Here is an 18,318-nt window from a genome sequence, read left to right as displayed (position 1 = left end):
CCAGTCTTTCCCTTGCTATTCTCATGATAGTGAATAAGTCTCACTATCTGATGGGATCTGATGGGCTTATCAGGGGTTTCCGCTTTTGCTTCCTCCTCATTTTCTCTTGCCGCTGTCATGTAAGAAGTGCCTTTGGCCTTCCCCCATAATTCTGAGGCTTCCCCAGCCATGTGGAACTATAAATCCAATTAAACCTCTTTTTCTTCCCAGTCTCAGATATGTCTTTATCAGCAGCATGAAAACAAACTAATACAGCAAATTGGTACCAGTAGAGTGGGGTGTTGCTGAAAAGATACCCAAAAATGTGGAAGGGACTTTGGAACTGTGTAACAGGCAGAGGTTGGAACAGTTTGGAGGGCTCAGAAGAAGACAGGAAAATGTGGGAAAGTTTGGAACCTCCAAGATACTTGTTGATGGCTTTGACAAAAATGCTGATAGTGATATGAACAATAAAGTCCAGGCTGAGGTGGTCTCAGATGGAGATGAGAAAATTGTTGGGAACTGGAGCAAAGGTGACTCTTGTTATGTTTTAGCAAAGAAACTGGCGGGATTTTGCTCCTGCCCCAGAGATTTGTGGAACTTTGAACTTGAGAGAGATGATTTCGGTTATCTGGTGGAAGAAATTTCTAAGCAACAAAGCATTCAAAATGTGACTTGGGTGCTGTTAAAAGCATTACGTTTTAAAAGGGAAGCCAAGCATAGAAGTTCAGAAAATTTGCAGCCTGACAATGTAGTGGAAAAGAAAAACCCATTTTCTGGGGAGAAATTCAAGCCAGCTGCAGAAATTTGCATGAGTAGCAAGGAGCCTAATGTTAATCCACAAGACCACAAGACCAAATGTCTCCAGGCCATGTCAGAGACCTTCATGGCAGCCCCTCCCATCACAGGCCTGGAGGCCCAGGAGGAAAAAGTGGTTTCATAGGCTGGGCCCAGGGTCCCCGTGCTGTGTGCAGCCTGTGCAGCCTAGGGCACTAGCCCTAGGCTCAGGCTGTGGCTTCAGAGAGTACAAGCCCCAGGCCTTGTTAGCTTCCACGAGATGTTGAGCTTGCAGGTGCACGGAAGTCAAGAACTGAGGTTTGGGAACCTCCACCTAGATTTCAGAAGATGTGTCGAAATGCCTGGATGCCCAGGCCAAAGTTTGCTGCAGGGGCAGGGCCCTCATGGAGAACCTCTGCTAGGGCAGTGCAGAAGGCAAATGTAGGGTGGGAGCCCCCACACAGAGTCCCTACTAGGCCACTGCCTAGTGGAGCTGTGAGAGGAGGGCCTCTGTCCTCCAGACCCCAGAATGGTAGATTCACCGACAGCCTGCACTGTGAGCCTGGAAAAGCCACAGAAACTCAATGCCAGCCCATGAAAGCAGCCAGGAGGGAGGCTGTATCCTGCAAAGCCACAGGGGCAGAGTTGCCCACGACTATGGGAACCCTCCTCTTGTATCAGCGTGACCTGGGTGTGAGACCTGGAGTCAAAGAAGATCATTTTGGAGCTTTAAAATTTGACTGCCCCGCTGGATTTCGGACTTGCATGGGCCCTGTAATTCCTTTGTTTTGGCCAAATTCTCTCATTTGAAATGGCAGTGTTTACCCAATATCTGTACTGCCATTGTATCTAGGAAGTAACTAGCTTGCTTTTGACTTTACAGGCTCATAGGCAGGAGCGACTTGCCTGATCTCAGATGAGACTTTGGACTGTGGACTTTTGGGTTAATGCTGAAATGAGTTAAGACTTTGGAGGACTGTTAGGAAGGCATGATTGGTTTTGAAATGTGAGGACATGAGATTTGGAGGGGCCGGGGCAGAATGATATGGCTTGGCTGTGTCCCCATTCAAATCTTAACTTGAACTGTATCTCCCAGAATTCCCACATGTTGTGGGAGGGACCCAGAGGGAGGTAATTGAATCATGGGGGCCAGTCTTTCCCATGCTGTTCTTGTGATAGTGAATAAGTCTCACGAGATCTGATGGGTTTGTCAGAGGTTTCTGTTTTTGCTTCCTCCTCATTTTCTCTTGCTGCCAACATGTAAGAAGTGCCTTTCACCTTCTGCCATGATTCTGAGGCCTCCCCAGCCTAAGAATGTGGAACTGTAAGTCCAATTAAACTTCTTTTTCTTCCCAGTCTCAGTTATGTCTTTATCAACAGCATGACAAGCGACTAACACAAATGGTGTTGTCACAGGTCAATGAGTTGTCACATGAAAAATGCTTAACCCAGCGTCTCACACATATTAAGCACTATGTTCATATTATAATTGTCATTGTTATTACTAAGTATTACATCTGAGAATGCCAAATGTCTGCTGAACAATTTTTTAAAGATCTTTTTGTAGAAATAGGGTCTTGCCATGTTGACCAGGCTGGTCTTGAACTCATGACCTCAAGCGATTCTCCTGCCTTGGCTTCCTAAAGTGCTAGGATTACAGGCATGAGCCACCATGCCTGGCCAAACAATTTTAATATCTAAATCTTACCCGAACACCTGACCATCCTTCAGAGGTGATAGCAATAGCTGAGTGGGCATTTTATGTGAGCTAGTGATAGGGGAATGAACTAGCAATACTCCCTTTATCCATTCTTACCAAATTCCACCATTGTTTAGGGACATAACCAGGTGGCTTGAACTCATTTTTCCCAGAACAACAGTGGCATGATGCCAGCAGGCCCTCTGTAGGTGTGTCACTGGTAGAGGAGCTAATTCGGTAAGAAACATGCCTCCAGTCTTCCGGTATTCATGATTTCTTCACATGGTTATGTGTGGATCCAGATGGTCGGTCTAGCATCCTGTATGCCTCTGCTTCACATTAGTTCTTAACTTTGTCAAACCAATACCAGGAAAGATACCATGAAGCTCTCAGTGTCCACATATTCACTGGGTAGAGAAGCCTTCCTCAGAGACTGCCGTCTTCCTATATGTCTTTAAAACCTCATCTGTTGTCTGAACATCTGTATGCAGCTTTGACATGAGGCATTTGGGGATTTGAGTTGATTTCTGAAGCTAAATATCCAGTGGGACCCAGATGAGTTACTTCATGTCACTACATTTCCTCATCCTTAAAATGCAGCCCCCTTTTATAGAATCAAATTCTTCTTTTTTTTTTTTTTTTGAGACAGAGTCTTACTCTGTCGCCCAGGCTGCAGTGCAGTGTCATGATCTCGGCTCACTGCAACCTCTGCCTCCCAGTTTTAAGTGATTCTCCTGCCTCAGCCTCCTGAGTAGCTGGGATTACAGGCATGCACAACCATTCCTGACTAATTTTTATATTTTTAGTAGAGATGGGGTTTCACCATGTTGGCCATGCTAGTCTCGAATTCCTGACCTCAAGTGATCTGACCACCTTGGCCCCCCAAAGTGTTGAGATTACAGCTGTGAGCCACCATACCCAGCCTATAGAATCAAATTCTGTCTGCTTCTCTTCCATTCCTATTCAGTTGTTTAGTAATAAAATCAGTGTTCCAGCACATTTCAGGGCTTCGTGCAAGTGGATTGCACTGAACTGCACCGGTCCTCAGCGAAATTTTATGCTCCCTTTTCATAAACACCTGAGTAATATTTAAACCCAAGAAGGCCAGGAAAAAGCAACAGAGACCCAAAGGGAGTCAGCCAAGAACCTACATGAGTTGTGTATTCGGAGTGGTGCTCCTACCATCCTGGAGCATAAATCTTAAACTGCGGATCTGTTCTTTTTTGTAGACTCCACACCGGACAGCTTGACAACCACTTTAACGTCCAGGTCTCGCTAGGCAAAAGTAGTCCAATGCACAATGAGGTGTCCTGTCTTATGTAATGTTCAAGAGCTTGGCACCAACATGTCTATTTTCACCCTTCCTGGAAGAAATCAACCCTTTTCCCCATCTACCCACTCTCAATCTCAGGCAACAGGCTGCACACTTCCCCTAGTCTTGACAAAAATGTTAGCAAGAAGTGCGATCTTGAAACCATTCCTTTTCATCGGCCTGTGCTCTTTTCATTGTTTCTCCAAATACATTATCCATGTGGCCCCGAAAAGTGGAGCCTGCAGGAGGACTTTGGATGGTACCTAGATAACCTTTTCAGTAAGAAGTTCCTTTTACTACATTTCAGATTTTTAAAGGTGAAAAAAATAATTATAGTGATACAGATGAGTTTTCTTTTCTTTTTCTTTTTCTTTTTAGAGATGAGATCTTGCTCTGTCACCCAGGCTGAAGTGCAATGGCACAATCAGGGCTCACTGCAGCCTCGACCTCCTGGGCTCAAGTGATCTCCCCACCTCAGCCTCCCAAGTAGCTGGAACTACAGGTGTGTGCCACCATACCCAGCTAATTTTTTATTCTTTTTTTTTTTTTTTGTAGAGATGGGGTCTTGCCATGTTGCCTGGGCTGGTCTCAAACTTCTAGCCTCAAGAAGTCCTCCCTGCTTAGCCTCCCAAAGCACTGGGATTACAGGCATGAGCCACCAAACATTGCTGAATTTTATTTTTTTATTGTGAGTTAATTCCAGTAACAACAATGTAATCTGAAGTACCTTTCTTAGTAGCCAACATCGATGGAATGCTGGGGATGTTCCAGGTAGAGCTGGCAGGGCTTTGTAAGCACCCTCCTCACAACCCTCCGTGGTAGATAGTATTATTCTCACTTCACAGATTAGGAAAGTGAGGCTCAGAGACAGTGAAGCAACTTGCTCAGTTATTGTATCAGAGCTGCCTTGGACTCTGCTACTCGCTCTTTTTTTTTTTTTAATGAAATGGAGTTTTGCACTGTGGCCCAGCCTGGAATATGGTGGCACAATCTCGACTCACTGCAACCTCTGCCTCCCGGGTTCAAGTGATTCACCTGCCTCAGCCTCCCAAGTAGCTAGAATTATACCACCACACCCAGCTAATTTTTTTTTTTTCTGTATTTTTAGTAAAGGTTGGGTTTCACCATGTTGGCCAGGCTGGTCTCTAACTCCTGATTTCAAGTGATCCACCCATCTCAGCCTCTTAAAGTGCTGGAATTATAGGCATGAGCCACTGTGCCCAGCCTATTCTGCTCTATTGATACACTCACTTTAAATTGTTAATCATAGAAATGAAGCTCCAAAGCAATGGAATTAAGACTCAGTGGGTTTGCTGTTGGCCTGGGAATCTGTATATTTACCACATCTCAGCAGATGCTGCTGCACCTCTCTAGGGAGATCCGTGACAGCCTCTGAACCAGATGATCTTTACAGTCCCTTCCAGATGGAAAAGACAGCAACAAACATATCTATTGAGCACAGTGAGCCCTGAACACTAAACTGGGCATGTACTGGGCATAAACTCATCCTTTCCTGTCCAGTCACAGTCTCCCCTTTTTCCTTCCAGGAAAAGCCCCAGCTCCTTCCGGCTTCCACCCAGCAATCCTTCTCTAGAGAAGCCAGGATTCAGTGGAAATTCAGCAACGGTGAGCACTTGACTTATTCCCCTAGGGATATGGCGCATTAGTCACCCCATAAACATTTAATTATATTTAGCTGTATTTTATAAGCTGGCACATTATCAGAGCTGTCTCTCTCTGTTACCCCAAGTGCCACTGTTTGAAAGTACCCATAAGACCTCTTAACGTTATGTCCCTCTTGGCTTCTGGTAAAACATGGGCATATACAACAAAAGAAACTAGGAAAGGCAGATGCTGCTGAGTTAGCCAAGAGTGCTTGCAGAAACCCCTTGAAGAAGGAAATATGTGTGTCATTCAAGTGCAGTGTAATTTTCAAAGGATGTTACCCTAATGATGTGCATAGAAATGCCTGGGGACCCTGTTGACCACACACATGCACAGACACACCCACACACCTGCACTCAAGAGAGGGTGATTCTATCAGTCTGGGCTAGGGCCCTGGAATTAGCATTTTAACATTTCATTGCAATATTAATGTACAGAAAAGTACAAAAAGTAGACACCTCAATTAATTTTCACACCCATGCAACCAGAACCCAGATCAAGAAAGAACACTGCCAGCACCCTAGAAGTCTCTTTTTTTCCCTTTATCACTACTTCTCTCCAACAGTTACTGTTTTGCTTTTTTTGTTTGTTTTTATAGTTTTGTTTTTTTTTTGAGACGGAGTCTCACTCTGTCACCCAGGCTGGAGTGCAGTGGCACGGCGCGATCTCCACTCACTGCAGCCTCTGCCTCCTGGTTCAAGCGATTCTCCTGCCTCAGCCTCCCGAGTAACTGGGATTACAGGTGCGTGCTACCATACCCAGCTAATTTTTGTATTTTTAGTAGAGACGGGATTTCACCATGTTGGCCAGGATGGTCTCAATCTCCTGACCTCATGATCCGCCCACCTCGGCCTTCCAAAGTGCTGGGATTACAGGCGTGAGCCACCGCGCCCGACCCCAACAGTTACTATTATTCTAATTTATAACCCATGCATTAGGTTTTACCAATTTCTGTATTTATAGAAATGGAAATATATATTGTACACCCTTTGGTGTCTGACTTATTTTGCTTGACCTTGTATTTGTGAAATTCATCTATGTTGCTGCCTGCAGTTACAGTTTATTCTTTTTCAGTGCTGCATAGATTTTTCATTGTGAATGTAATGCAATTTTTAAATTTATTCTAAGACTGCTAATGGGCAATTGGATAGATTTCAGTTTGCAGCTATTGTGAATAGTGCTGCTATGATCATCCTAGTACATGTCTTTTGATGAATAAATGTACATTGTTCTATTTCTAGGGATGGAATTGCTGGGGGAAATCATCACTTTTAACAAGCAACTCAGGAAATGCTGACTCATGCTGACATTTAAGGACCACACAAATAGACAAACAAGTAAGTTACCATTTACCAAGATTATTAATCAGGCTTGGTTTACACATCAATACAGGAGGTATAAATTGTGTCCAAAAACCCTTACAGTCTTATTGAGAAAGCGAAACTTAGACTTACTAAGTAGATATTGAAGAAAACATTTTACACAAAATAACTCAGAGAGCCAATCCAAATATTCTTGTCTAGAGCAATATACACATATATAGAACAAAGTTGCAAAGTAGCTTCCTATAGGAAAGACACTCATTATGTTTCGTTTAGTTTGGCATAAATAATGGGCGGTTTTGTTTGTTTTTTGTTTTGTTTTGGTTTTTTTTTGAGAGTAGGTCTTACTCTGTCACCCAGGCTGGAGTGCAGCGGAGCAATCAGTTCACTGAAGCCTCAACCTCCCAGGCTCAAGCTATGCCTCCACTGCAGCACCCGCCCCTGCCCCCTCCCCAAGTAGCTGGAACTATAGGCGCATGACACCATGCCTGACTAATTTTTCTATATTTGTAGAGATGGGGCTTTGCTCAGGCTGGTCTCAAACTCCTGGGCTGAAGCGATCCACCTGCCTTGGCATCCCAAAGTGCTGGGATAACAGGCATGATGAAACACCGCACCCAGCGATGTTTCAAAAATCAAATGATGTCACTTTAAGTCTTTGTTTTTTTGTGTCTCTTGAAAAATTAAGCTCTCGCAACACTGGGTCCTCATTCCTGAGTGGCAGTAATTGGCTGGAGCTGAGCAACAGCTGTCTCTTCAGATGGGACATGTGGTCTCCAGGGCACCAGACCCCCACTAATTCCTGTTGTCTTACCCTGGCCTCCTTCCCTCATTCGCTGCTTGATTCTTGTGGGCATTTGGCTTTCTAGTCCCTGGTCTAGGGAATTACATTTTTTAAACATTTTCCTGTAGGAAAATGTTCTGTCCTCACAAGAACTCTGCAGGTCCTCCGAGTCCTAGTAAGATTATGCCCATTTAGGGGCTGAAGAAATTGAGGTTTCAACAGTGATTGAACAAAGTGGCATAACTAGTAAGTGGCGGTTTTCTATTTCCTAACGCAGAGGGCTATTTGGAGAAATATTTTTAAATCGTATGTGTGCTTTTTTTATGTTAAGTATCAACTGAAATAAATCAAGATAGGTGCAACAAGATGTTCATAATAAAGTTCAGCGAATTTTTTTCTTTTTTTGAGGTATCAGTAAGGGAAAAGCTCTGTGGACTAAAGTGGTCACAGACACATTTCCCCCAAGGATGCAGGATTTCACCTGAGCTGTGACACATGACCGGGAAGAGGGGGAGGGCGATAGCATTCCAAACAGGGGCTCAGCTGGAGCAAAGACAAGGAATGAGAAATAGGCAGGTCTGAGGGGGAGACGCACAAGACAGAGGCTCAGAGGTATAGTGGGAACTGAGTCTCCTTACAGTTGCTGGCTGTGTTGCCTTGGGCAAAGGGCAACACAGTTGGTTTGTTGGGTCGCTTTAAAGGTAAATCCCTCCCTAGGTTTTGAGAGGACTAAAGGAAACGATGTATGCTAAGTTAGTTAGTTTATTCATCCTTATTAGGAAGAGCAGCACAGTACTGACTGGCAACCACATAAGAAATGATCACTATTGTGCTCTTAATATCACAATGTTGATGGCTGGCTTGCCAGAGGTTGGCAGTACAATGAGGAGAAGAACTGAGTAGCTCCCCAGGGAGTCCGATCTTGAAGCAAGATCTTCATCCGTATGCCGTACCCCTCAACCCTACCCAAACCTCACTGCTCTTTAACTGTAGGTGGTGGGTGTTTTATCTGAACTCTCTTCCTCAGTATTACTCTTTAGTTTGCTCTTGAAGTCACTGTTAAGAAGCATCATCCACTGGGTAAAATATATTAAGACAAAATCTTCCTTCAGATGCACCCACTTTCGAGCTTGCGCTGTCATGAGTCTAGTAGGCTTTGATGCTTAGGAAGGGAGGTCATGTGGTATAGTGGAATTAGAGTGGATTCTAAGATCTGACATAGGTTTGATTTCATGAACATCTTGCTGTGTAGCCTTGGGTGAGCCATTGAAACTCCATGTTTCAATTTTCATTGTCTACAAAATGAGAAAAATAATACCAACCACTCAGGGTGATTGTGAAGATTCAAGATAAATATATAAAGTGGCTGTCACATAGTAGGTGCTCAGCTCATTGTCATTATTGTTGATCCAGTGTAAGATCTTTATCCAAAGAGCCTCTGAATTTACTCATACTTAATTTTCTGGGAACTTCCCCAGGCACAGGCACAATATTGTAAATACACTAAGGGCTCAATCATATCAGCTGACTTTCTGGTCCCATCTGCATTGCTTAAAAAGCTGTGTGACCATAAGTAAGTCCCCTAAACCATTTAGGTCTCCATTTCTACATCCATGGAATGGGGGAGGGATCCTGTATAAACTCTAGCATTAACATTTTTAAAAGGCTACATATAACACAAAAAGAACAAATAGCATTTTTTACATTTTTATTTTATTTATTTATTTATTTATTATTTATTTATTTTGTTTCTGAGACAAAGTCTCACTCTGTCACCCAGGCTGGACTGCAGTGGCACAATCTCAGCTCACTGCAACCTCCATCTCCCAGGTTCAAGTGATTCTCCTGCCTCAGCCTCTCAAGTAGCCGAGATTACAGGTGCCCACCACTATGCCCAGCTAATTTTTTGTATTTTTAGTAGAGATGGGGTTTCACTGTGTTGCCCAGGCTGGTCTCAAACTCCTGACCTCGTGATTCACCCACCTCAGCCTCCCAAAGTGCTGGGATTACAGGCGTGAGCCACCACGCCGGGACAATAGTAAATTTTTTTTTTTTTTTTTTGAGACGGAGTCTTGCTTTGTCGCCCAGGCTGGAGTGCAGTGGCGCGATCTCGGCTCACTGCAAGCTCCACCTCCTGGGTTCACGCCATTCTCCTGCCTCAGCCTCCCGAGTAGCTGGGACTACAGGCGCCCACTACCACGCCCGGCTAATTTTTTGTATTTTTAGTAGAGACGGGGTTTCACCGTGTTAGCCAGGATGGTCTCGATCTCCTGACCTCGTGATTCACCCACCTCAGCCTCCCAAAGTGCTGGGATTACAGGCGTGAGCCACCACGCCGGGACAATAGTAAATTTTTAAAAGAAACTGTTTTAGGCCAGGCACAGCAGCTCACTCCTGTGATCCCAGCACTTTGGGAAGCCATGGTGGGTGGATCACTTGGGCCCAGGAATCCAAGACCAGCCCGGGTAACATGGGAAAATCCTGTTGCTACAAAAAAAATACAAAAGTTAGCTGGGCATGATGGCACATGCCTGTGGTCCCAGCTACTCAGGAGGCCGAGTGGGGAGGATCATCTGAGCCCAGAAGGCAGAGGTTGAAGTGAGCTGAGATCACGCCACTGCACCCCAGCCTGGGAGACAGAACAAGATCCTGTCTCAATGTAAAAAGAAAAAAAAAACCCAAACTATTTTATCAATAAGAAGTCCAGAGCAGTAAGGAGGTTGCAGGATTGTTTCCCAGACTCAGCAATGTCACTGAGGAGGTCAGTGTTTTTCCTGTCTTGTCTCTGCCATCTTTTGTATTAATGACAAAAACCTACTGCAGCTGCAACCATCACATTTTTCCCCAGGAATATCCAAAGGCCGTAAGGAAGGGCAGTTTCTCCTCATGCATTTTTTATATCAGGGATAAAAGGGTTTTTTCCTCCCAAGATTTCTCTTGAGCTCACTGGCCACAGTTTCACCACCTGGAAAAAGAAATGGAATTACCATGATTGGTTAGATGAAGGTGTCTAAAACATGGTACTATTGACATTTTGGACAAGGTTATTCTTTATTGTAGGGAGTGCCTTATGCATTATATGAAGCATCCCTGGCCTCTATCCACTAGATGCCAGTGGCAACCCTTTTGATAATAAAAAGTGATAATAAAAAAGTCTCCGATATTGTCTAGTATCCCTGATAGGGCAGAATGGCCCCAGTTGAAAACCACTAATTTATACTAATCAGCACTTAATCCTCCCTGGAGATGGGGAAGGATAACCTTCCCAAAACACATAGCAAAATTAATACCTGACATCATTAGGGTCCTGCCAGCAAGGAATAAAGCAGAGGGCTTGAGAGGAACACAGAGGGTGACACTTGGCTCTGTCTGATACAAGTGACGAATTGGTAAAACAACTAGAGGTACCCATTCTGGAAGCAATACGATTTCAGATAAGAGAACTGATAGCTAATTCCAAATGTTGGTGGCACCAGCCTACAGAAGGAAAGGAGAATAGAATGAACACTTACTGAGGATCTCCAGTTACCCATCCTCTGCTGGATTCTTTATATGAATTTTGCTTTTAATTCTGAGAGCACTACAGTGAAAGACTAAGCTTGCGTCATTTGACTCCTGGAGGGTTATGACCAGGGAGCGGGCAGATACTACATTCACTTTTTCTTGTTCCACAGACCCCTTTGGTAGCCTGGAGAAGTCTGCTGGATCCCATATTAGAATAATGTTTTAACTGCATAAAACAGAATATCAGTATAGTGAAAGGATACAGGTGAGTTTTTTCTCACCAAGGACTTAAGAGGAAGGTTGGAGGGATTCAAGAGGGATTCAAGATTCGTACGAGTTTGGACCTTTAAAAGCCCCTCCAGTTTATTTGTTTTAATTCTTATTTTTCTTTCCTTTTTTTTTTTTTTTTAATTGAAACAGGGCCTCACTTCGTCACCCAGGCTGGAGTGCAGTGGCACGATCTTGGCTCACTGCAACCTCTGCCTCCCGGGCTCAAGTGATCCTCCCACCTCAGCCTCCCAAGTAGCTGGGACCACAGGTATGCACCACCACACCCAGCTATTTTTTTGTATTAATATTTTTAATAGAAATGGGGTTTCGCCGTGTCACCCAGGCTGGTCTGGAGCTCTTGATCTCAAGCGATCCGCCCTCCTCAGCCTCCCAAAGTGCTGGGATTACAGGCGGGAGCCACTGTGCCCAAGTAATTCTTACTTTTCTAACTATAAAATTAATGTACCCTGATTGAAAAACAATGAGATAATATAGAAAAGTATAGAGTGTTCATATTCCCATCACCCAGAAACAATCACCATTGACATTTTAGTAAGCCCTTCCAAACTTGTGTATTTTTATATATCTATACATATGCACGGGACATACATAGAGTTATACTTTTTCCACCAAAAGGGAACACTTCATAATTATTTGTAACCTGCTCTGTTTCATTTAGCAGTTTGGGAACATTTTTCCGAGTAAGAAACTTTTATTCTAGACTGGGAACAGCAAAGTATACTCCACAAGCCAAATCAGGCCCTCTGCCTTCTTTAGTAAATAAAGTTTTATCAGAACGCGACCATGCTCATTTTTTTTGCATGTTGTCTGTGACTGCTTTCACATTACAAACAGGGAACTCAGTAGTTGTGACTGAGACCATATGGCCCATAAGTCTAAATTTTTATTATGTGGCCCTTTATAGAAAAAGCCTGGGGACCTATAAGCTAGATCACGGATTTTAAACCTGAGGGTTTATGAATTTGGGTTGGCGGGGAGACTACATCTTTATTTTTATCAATTCTAGCTGAAATTTAACATATCTTTCAAATTCTTGGTATAGACAATAAATCACAGTTGTGTTAGCAGCACCTGTGAATTTGTCTCCACTAAAAACCATAAGTATTAATATACCACGGAGAGTTTGTCACAGGTATCTTGATGTATTTATGTTTATCACTGCTTGAAAATTATAATTATTAGACCTATTACTAGATCTTTTTATGTTATGCCTTTAAAAAGAAGAATCAGCTGGGCACCATGGCACGCGACTGTAATCCCAACACTTTGGGAGGCCAAGGCAGGAGGATCACTTGAGACCAGGAGTTCAAGACCAGCCTGGGCAATATGGCGAAACCTCCTCTCTACCAAAAATACAAAAATTAGCCAGGTGTGGTGATGTGCGCCTGTAATCCCAGCTACTCGGGACGCTGAGGTGAGAGGATGGCTTGAGCCTGGGAGGTTGAGGCTGTAGTGAGCCGTGATTGCACCACTGCACTGCAGTCAGATCCTGTCTCAAAAAAAAAAAAAAATCACATTTATTAATACATTACAAAAAAAAATTTTAGTATTCTGATTATTTTATTTCCATGTATCTGTTTTCTTCACATTCCTACGTATTCACTTTTACACCATTAAAAACATTATTCTGAGAAGATATTGCTTACATTTATCCAGACTGCCAAAGGGGTCCATGGAACAAGAAAACGTTAAGAATTTCCAAACTAGGTAATTTTTCATGACTGTCTATTATTTCACTGTTGTTGGTATTTAATCAATACGTAGGCTATTTCCAATTTATCATTCCTATTTTAAAATATATTATTGTAATTATTTTATAATAGATAATTATAATTGTTTTAAAATAATTTTTTAAATCCCATGAGGTATGCAAATCCATATATTCTTGTCTAAGTAAATATTTACTTGGGATAAATTCCTTCAACTGAATTGTTGGATCTGTGGTGAGACCCTTTCTTAAGTTCCTTGATACATGTTGCCAAGTTTTTTGTTTTGTTTTGTTTTGTTTTGTTTTGAGATAAGGTCTCACTCTGTTGCCCAGGCTCAAGTATGGTGGCGCAATGAGGACCCACTGAAGCCTCAACCTCCCACCTCAGCCTCCCGAGTAGCTTGGACAACAGTCACATGCCACCAACCTGGCTATTTTTTTGTATTTTTAGTAGAGATGGGGTTTTACCGCGTTATCCAGGCTGGTTTTGAACTCCTGAGCTCAAGCAATCCACCTGCCTCAGCCTCCCAAAGTGCGGGGATTGCCAAACATTTAATAGTGACAATGATGATGGTGGTGGTAGTGATGATGATGATATAAACATGGTACTTACTATATGCCAGACACTGTTGTAAGCATTGTTCATGTAATAACTCATTTAATCTTCTGAGGATGCCATAATTATACCCTTTTGCAGATGAGAAGACTGGAATAGAAAAGTAAACTCTCCCGCCAGGCGCGGTGGCTCACGCCTGTAATCCCAGCACTTTGGGAGGCCGAGGCAGGCGGATCACGAGGTCAGGAGATTAAAACCATTCTGGTTAACACGGTGAAACCCTGTCTCTACTAAAACTACAAAAAATTAGCCGGGCGTGGTGGCGGGCACCTGTAGTCCCAGCTACTCAGGAGGCTGAGGCAGAAGAATGGCACAAACCCGGGAGTTGGAGCTTGCAGTGAGCCAAGATCGTGCCACTGCACTCCAGCCTGGGCGACAGAGTGACAGTCCATCTCAAAAAAAAAAAAAAAAACAAGAAAAAAAGAAAAGAAAAGAAAAGTAAACTCTCTCAGAGTCACACAGCTACTCAGGCAGGATAGCTTCATAGTATTTACTCTTCATGAGACGCTCTGAAAACCCACTGCAAAGGAAGCTGAGATATGAATGACAGGTAGGAGCCAGCCCTGACAAGACCAGGCCAGGAGAGTATCCCAAGAGAAAGGGAACAAGGAGAGGTGACGGTGTAGCCAGAGCTGACGGGCGAAGCCTAGATTGGAAAGAGAGATGGGAGAGGAAGCCCAGATCACGTAAGGCTTTGGGAAGCCATTGATGGGTGCTGAGGCAGGAAGTGGTGGAACCTGACCAGCATCGTGGAAACAGCCCTCTGACTGGTGTGGGGATTATTCCCAGGGAGAAGGCAAGAACAGAAGAGGGACATCCCATTGAGAGGCTATTGTGAAGGCCCAGACTGGGATAGATGTGGGCAGGCCATGCCTAGTCATCAAATTTGTGATATATTTGAATATAGAGCCAAACACTATTTTCATGGTGTATCTTCAGTCTTTTCTGATCACGGGATCTTCCTCTACTACCTTTCAAAATATGTTTCTTTCTGAGGGATTTTAAGATTTTGGCTACAAAATACAAAGTGGAATACGCATTTTAAACTTACCTGATAAATTTGATGTCTAGACCATCACTATCCAATATTAATATACCACAAGTCACATATGTAACTTTAAATGTTCTATTCGTGACATTAAACAAGTTAAAAGATACAGGTGAAATTAATTTTAATAACATATTTTATCGTTAAATATTACTTAAATATATGACCCAAAGTAGTATCACTTCAATATGTAATTAACACTTAAAATTAGTAATGAAATATTTTACATTCTTTTTTCATACTGAGCTTTAAAATTCCGGCGTGTAGGCCAGGCGCAGTGGCTCAAGCCTGCAATCCCAGCACTTTGGGAGACCAAGGTGGGGGGGATCACCTGAGGTCAGGAGTTCAAGACCAGCCTGGCCAACATGGCGAAACCCCATCTCTACTAAAAACACAAAAATTAGCCAGGCGTGGTGGCGTGTGCCTGTAATCCCAGCTACCCAAGAGGCTGAGACAGGAGAATAGGAGAATTGCTGGAACCCAGGGGACAGAGGCTGCAGTGAGCCGAGATTGCACCACCACACTCCAGCCTGGGCAACAGAGCAAGACTCCGTCTCAAAAAAAAAAAAAAAAAATTCTGGTGTGTATTTTACCCTCACAGCAAATCTCAGTTTGCCTTGAGAGCTTGTAGTATTTTGGCTACAAAATACAAAATGAAATACATATTTTTATATTCATCTGATAAATTTGTTCTGTCGGGAACGTGACCATTCCGCAGAAATATAATTTGTCACGTACGTCATTTTAAATGTGCTAGTAGTGACTTTAAAAAGAAACAGGACCAGCCATATTTCATGTGCTCAATAGCTGCATATGTCAAGCAGCTACTACATTGGACAGCACAGCTCTAGAACACTCAATTCATTCAAAATAATATCAAAAACCTAAACCATCTAGAAATAATTCTAACAAGCAATGTATAGAAGCTGTATATATACTTAAAACGGGAGGATTGCATGAGACCAGAGTTTGAGACCAGCCTGGGCAATATAGCGAGACTCCATCTCTATAAAAAAATTTTTAGTAAGTAGCCAGTCTTGGTGGTGCACACCTGTAGTCCTAGCTGCTCAGGAGGCTGAGGCAGGAGGGTGGCTTGAGCCCAAGTGCTCGAGGTTTCAGTGAGCTATAAGGCAAATCTATAAGGACTTCAGACAGATTAATAGTCACCTGGGGCTGGGAGTGATGGAGGAATTGGTTGGGGGTGGGGTGCTGCCTAAAGGATAGGGCAATTCTTTTGGAGGTGATGATATTGTTATAAAACTCATGTAATAATGATTGCACAACTCTGTGAATATACTACAAACCATTTGATTGTTTTCTTTAAGTGGGTGAATTATATGATACATGAATTATATCTCAACAAAGCTTTTCAAAAAGAACCCATATATTTATCTAATAATCTAAGACAAGATCATGAGTCATGAAGACTGATAACAGAATGTACCTGGTAATAGAAAGCCTATGAGACAGGAAATCAGAATCCCTATGACCACATTGAGAGGTGACAGCGTGCTGACAGCACGCGCAGCCCTCGCTTGCTGTGGGCGCCTCCTCCGCGCCCACTCTGGCCACACTTGAGGGGCCCTTCAGCCTGCCGCTGCACTGTGGGAGCCCCTCTCTGGGCTGGCTGAGGCCAGAGCCGGCTCCCTCCGCTTGTGGGGAGGTGTGGAGGGAGAGGCATGGGTGGGAACCTGGGATGCGCACGGCGCTTGCCAGCCAGCGCGAGTTCTGGGTGGGCATGGGCTCCACGGGCTCCGCACTCAGAGCGGCAGCCGGCAACACCGGCCAGGCAGTGAGGGGCTTAGCACCCAGGCCAGCAGCTGCGGAGGGTGCACCGGGTCCCCCAGCAGTACTTGCCCACCGGCACTGCGCCCGAATTCTCGCCTGGCCTCAGCTGCCTCCCTGCGGGGCGGGGCTCAGGACCTGCAGCCCGCCATGCCTGAGCCTTCCCCCGCTGTGGGCTCCTGTGCGGCCCGAACCTCCCCAAGGAGCACCTCCCCAAGGAGTGCCGCCCCCTGCTCTGCGGCGCCTGGTCCCATCCACCGCCCAAGGGCTGAGGAGTGCAGGCTCATGGCGCAGAACTGGCCGGCAGCTCCACCTGCAGCCCTAGTGCGTGATCCACTAGGTGAAGCCAGCTGGTCTCCTGAGTCTAGTGGGGACTTGTAGAACCTTTATGTCTAGCTAAGGGATTGTAAATACACCAATCGGCACTCTGTGTCTAGCTCAAGGTTTGTAAATGTACCAATCAGCACAATGTATCTAGCTCAAGGTTTGTAAGTGCACCAATCAGTGCTCTGTGTCTAGCTAATCTAGTGGTGACTTGGAGAACCTTTATGTCTAGCTAAGGGATTGTGAATGCACCAATCAGCACTCTGTGTCTAGCTCAAGGTTTGTAAATGCACCAATCAGCACCCTGTGTCTAGCTCAGGGTTTGTGAATGCAGCAATCAGTGCTCTGTGTCTAGCTAATCTAGTGGGGACTTGGAGAACTTTTGTTTCTAGCTCAGGGATTGTAAACGCACCAATCAGCACCCTGTCAAAACAGACCAATCAGCTCTCTGTAAAATGGACCAGTCAGGAGGATGTGGGTGGGGCCAGATAAGGGAATAAAAGCAGGCTGTCCCAGCCAGCCCTGGTAACCTGCTCAGGTCCCCTTCCACACTGTGGAAGCTTTGTTCTTTTGCTCTTTGCAATAAATCTTGCTCTTTCGGTCCACACTGCCTTTATGAGCTTTAACACTCACCGCGAAGGTCTGCAGCTTCACTCCTGAGCGAGCGAGACCACAAACCCACCAGAAGGAATAAAACTCCAAATACATCCGAACATCAGAAAAAACAAACTCCGGACACGCCGCCTTTAAGAACTGTAACACTCACAGCGAGGGTCTGCGGCTTCATTCTTGAAGTCAGTGAGACCAAGAACCCACGAATTTCAGACACAATATGAGCTACTTGTCCCTTATCTATAAACAGTACCTACACTACCTACTTAACCACACAGTTAATTGGGATGACCACAAAATAACTTAATCTTTCAAGTAAAAATGTATTGGTCACCTACTGTGCACCAGGCATTGTTCTGGGTGCTGGGATGTGGACACAATAGTGAACAAAACAAATGTATATTATGCTCTCAGGAAGTCTTTCCTGGTATCAGCAATGGGCAAAAAATAACTAAACCAATACTTGCAATTATTTTTTGGGTATGACACCAAAAGCACAGGCAACAAAAGAAAAAATAAACAAGTGGGACTACATCAAACCGAAAAGCTTCTACACAGCAAAGCAATCAATCAACAAAATGAAGAGGCAGCCCACAAAGTGAGCGATAATATTTGCAAACCACATATCAGATAAGGGGTTAATATCCAAAATATATCCAGGAACTTACACAACTCAATAGCAAAAAAAAAAAAAAAAACAAAAAAAAAAAACCAGTTAAACAGTGGGCAACTGAATAGGTACTTTTCCAAGGAAGACATACAAATGGACTAATAGATATATGAAAAAAAAAATGTTCAACATCACTAATAATCAGGGAAAGGCAAATCAAAACCACAATGAAATATCACATCATACCTGTTAGGGTGACTGTTGTCAAACAAAAATAAGAAA

Source organism: Gorilla gorilla, chromosome 2 (assembly GCF_029281585.2).
Source record: "Gorilla gorilla gorilla isolate KB3781 chromosome 2, NHGRI_mGorGor1-v2.1_pri, whole genome shotgun sequence".
Classification (NCBI taxonomy): domain Eukaryota; kingdom Metazoa; phylum Chordata; class Mammalia; order Primates; family Hominidae; genus Gorilla; species Gorilla gorilla.
Note: the sequence above shows the minus strand (reverse complement) of the source record.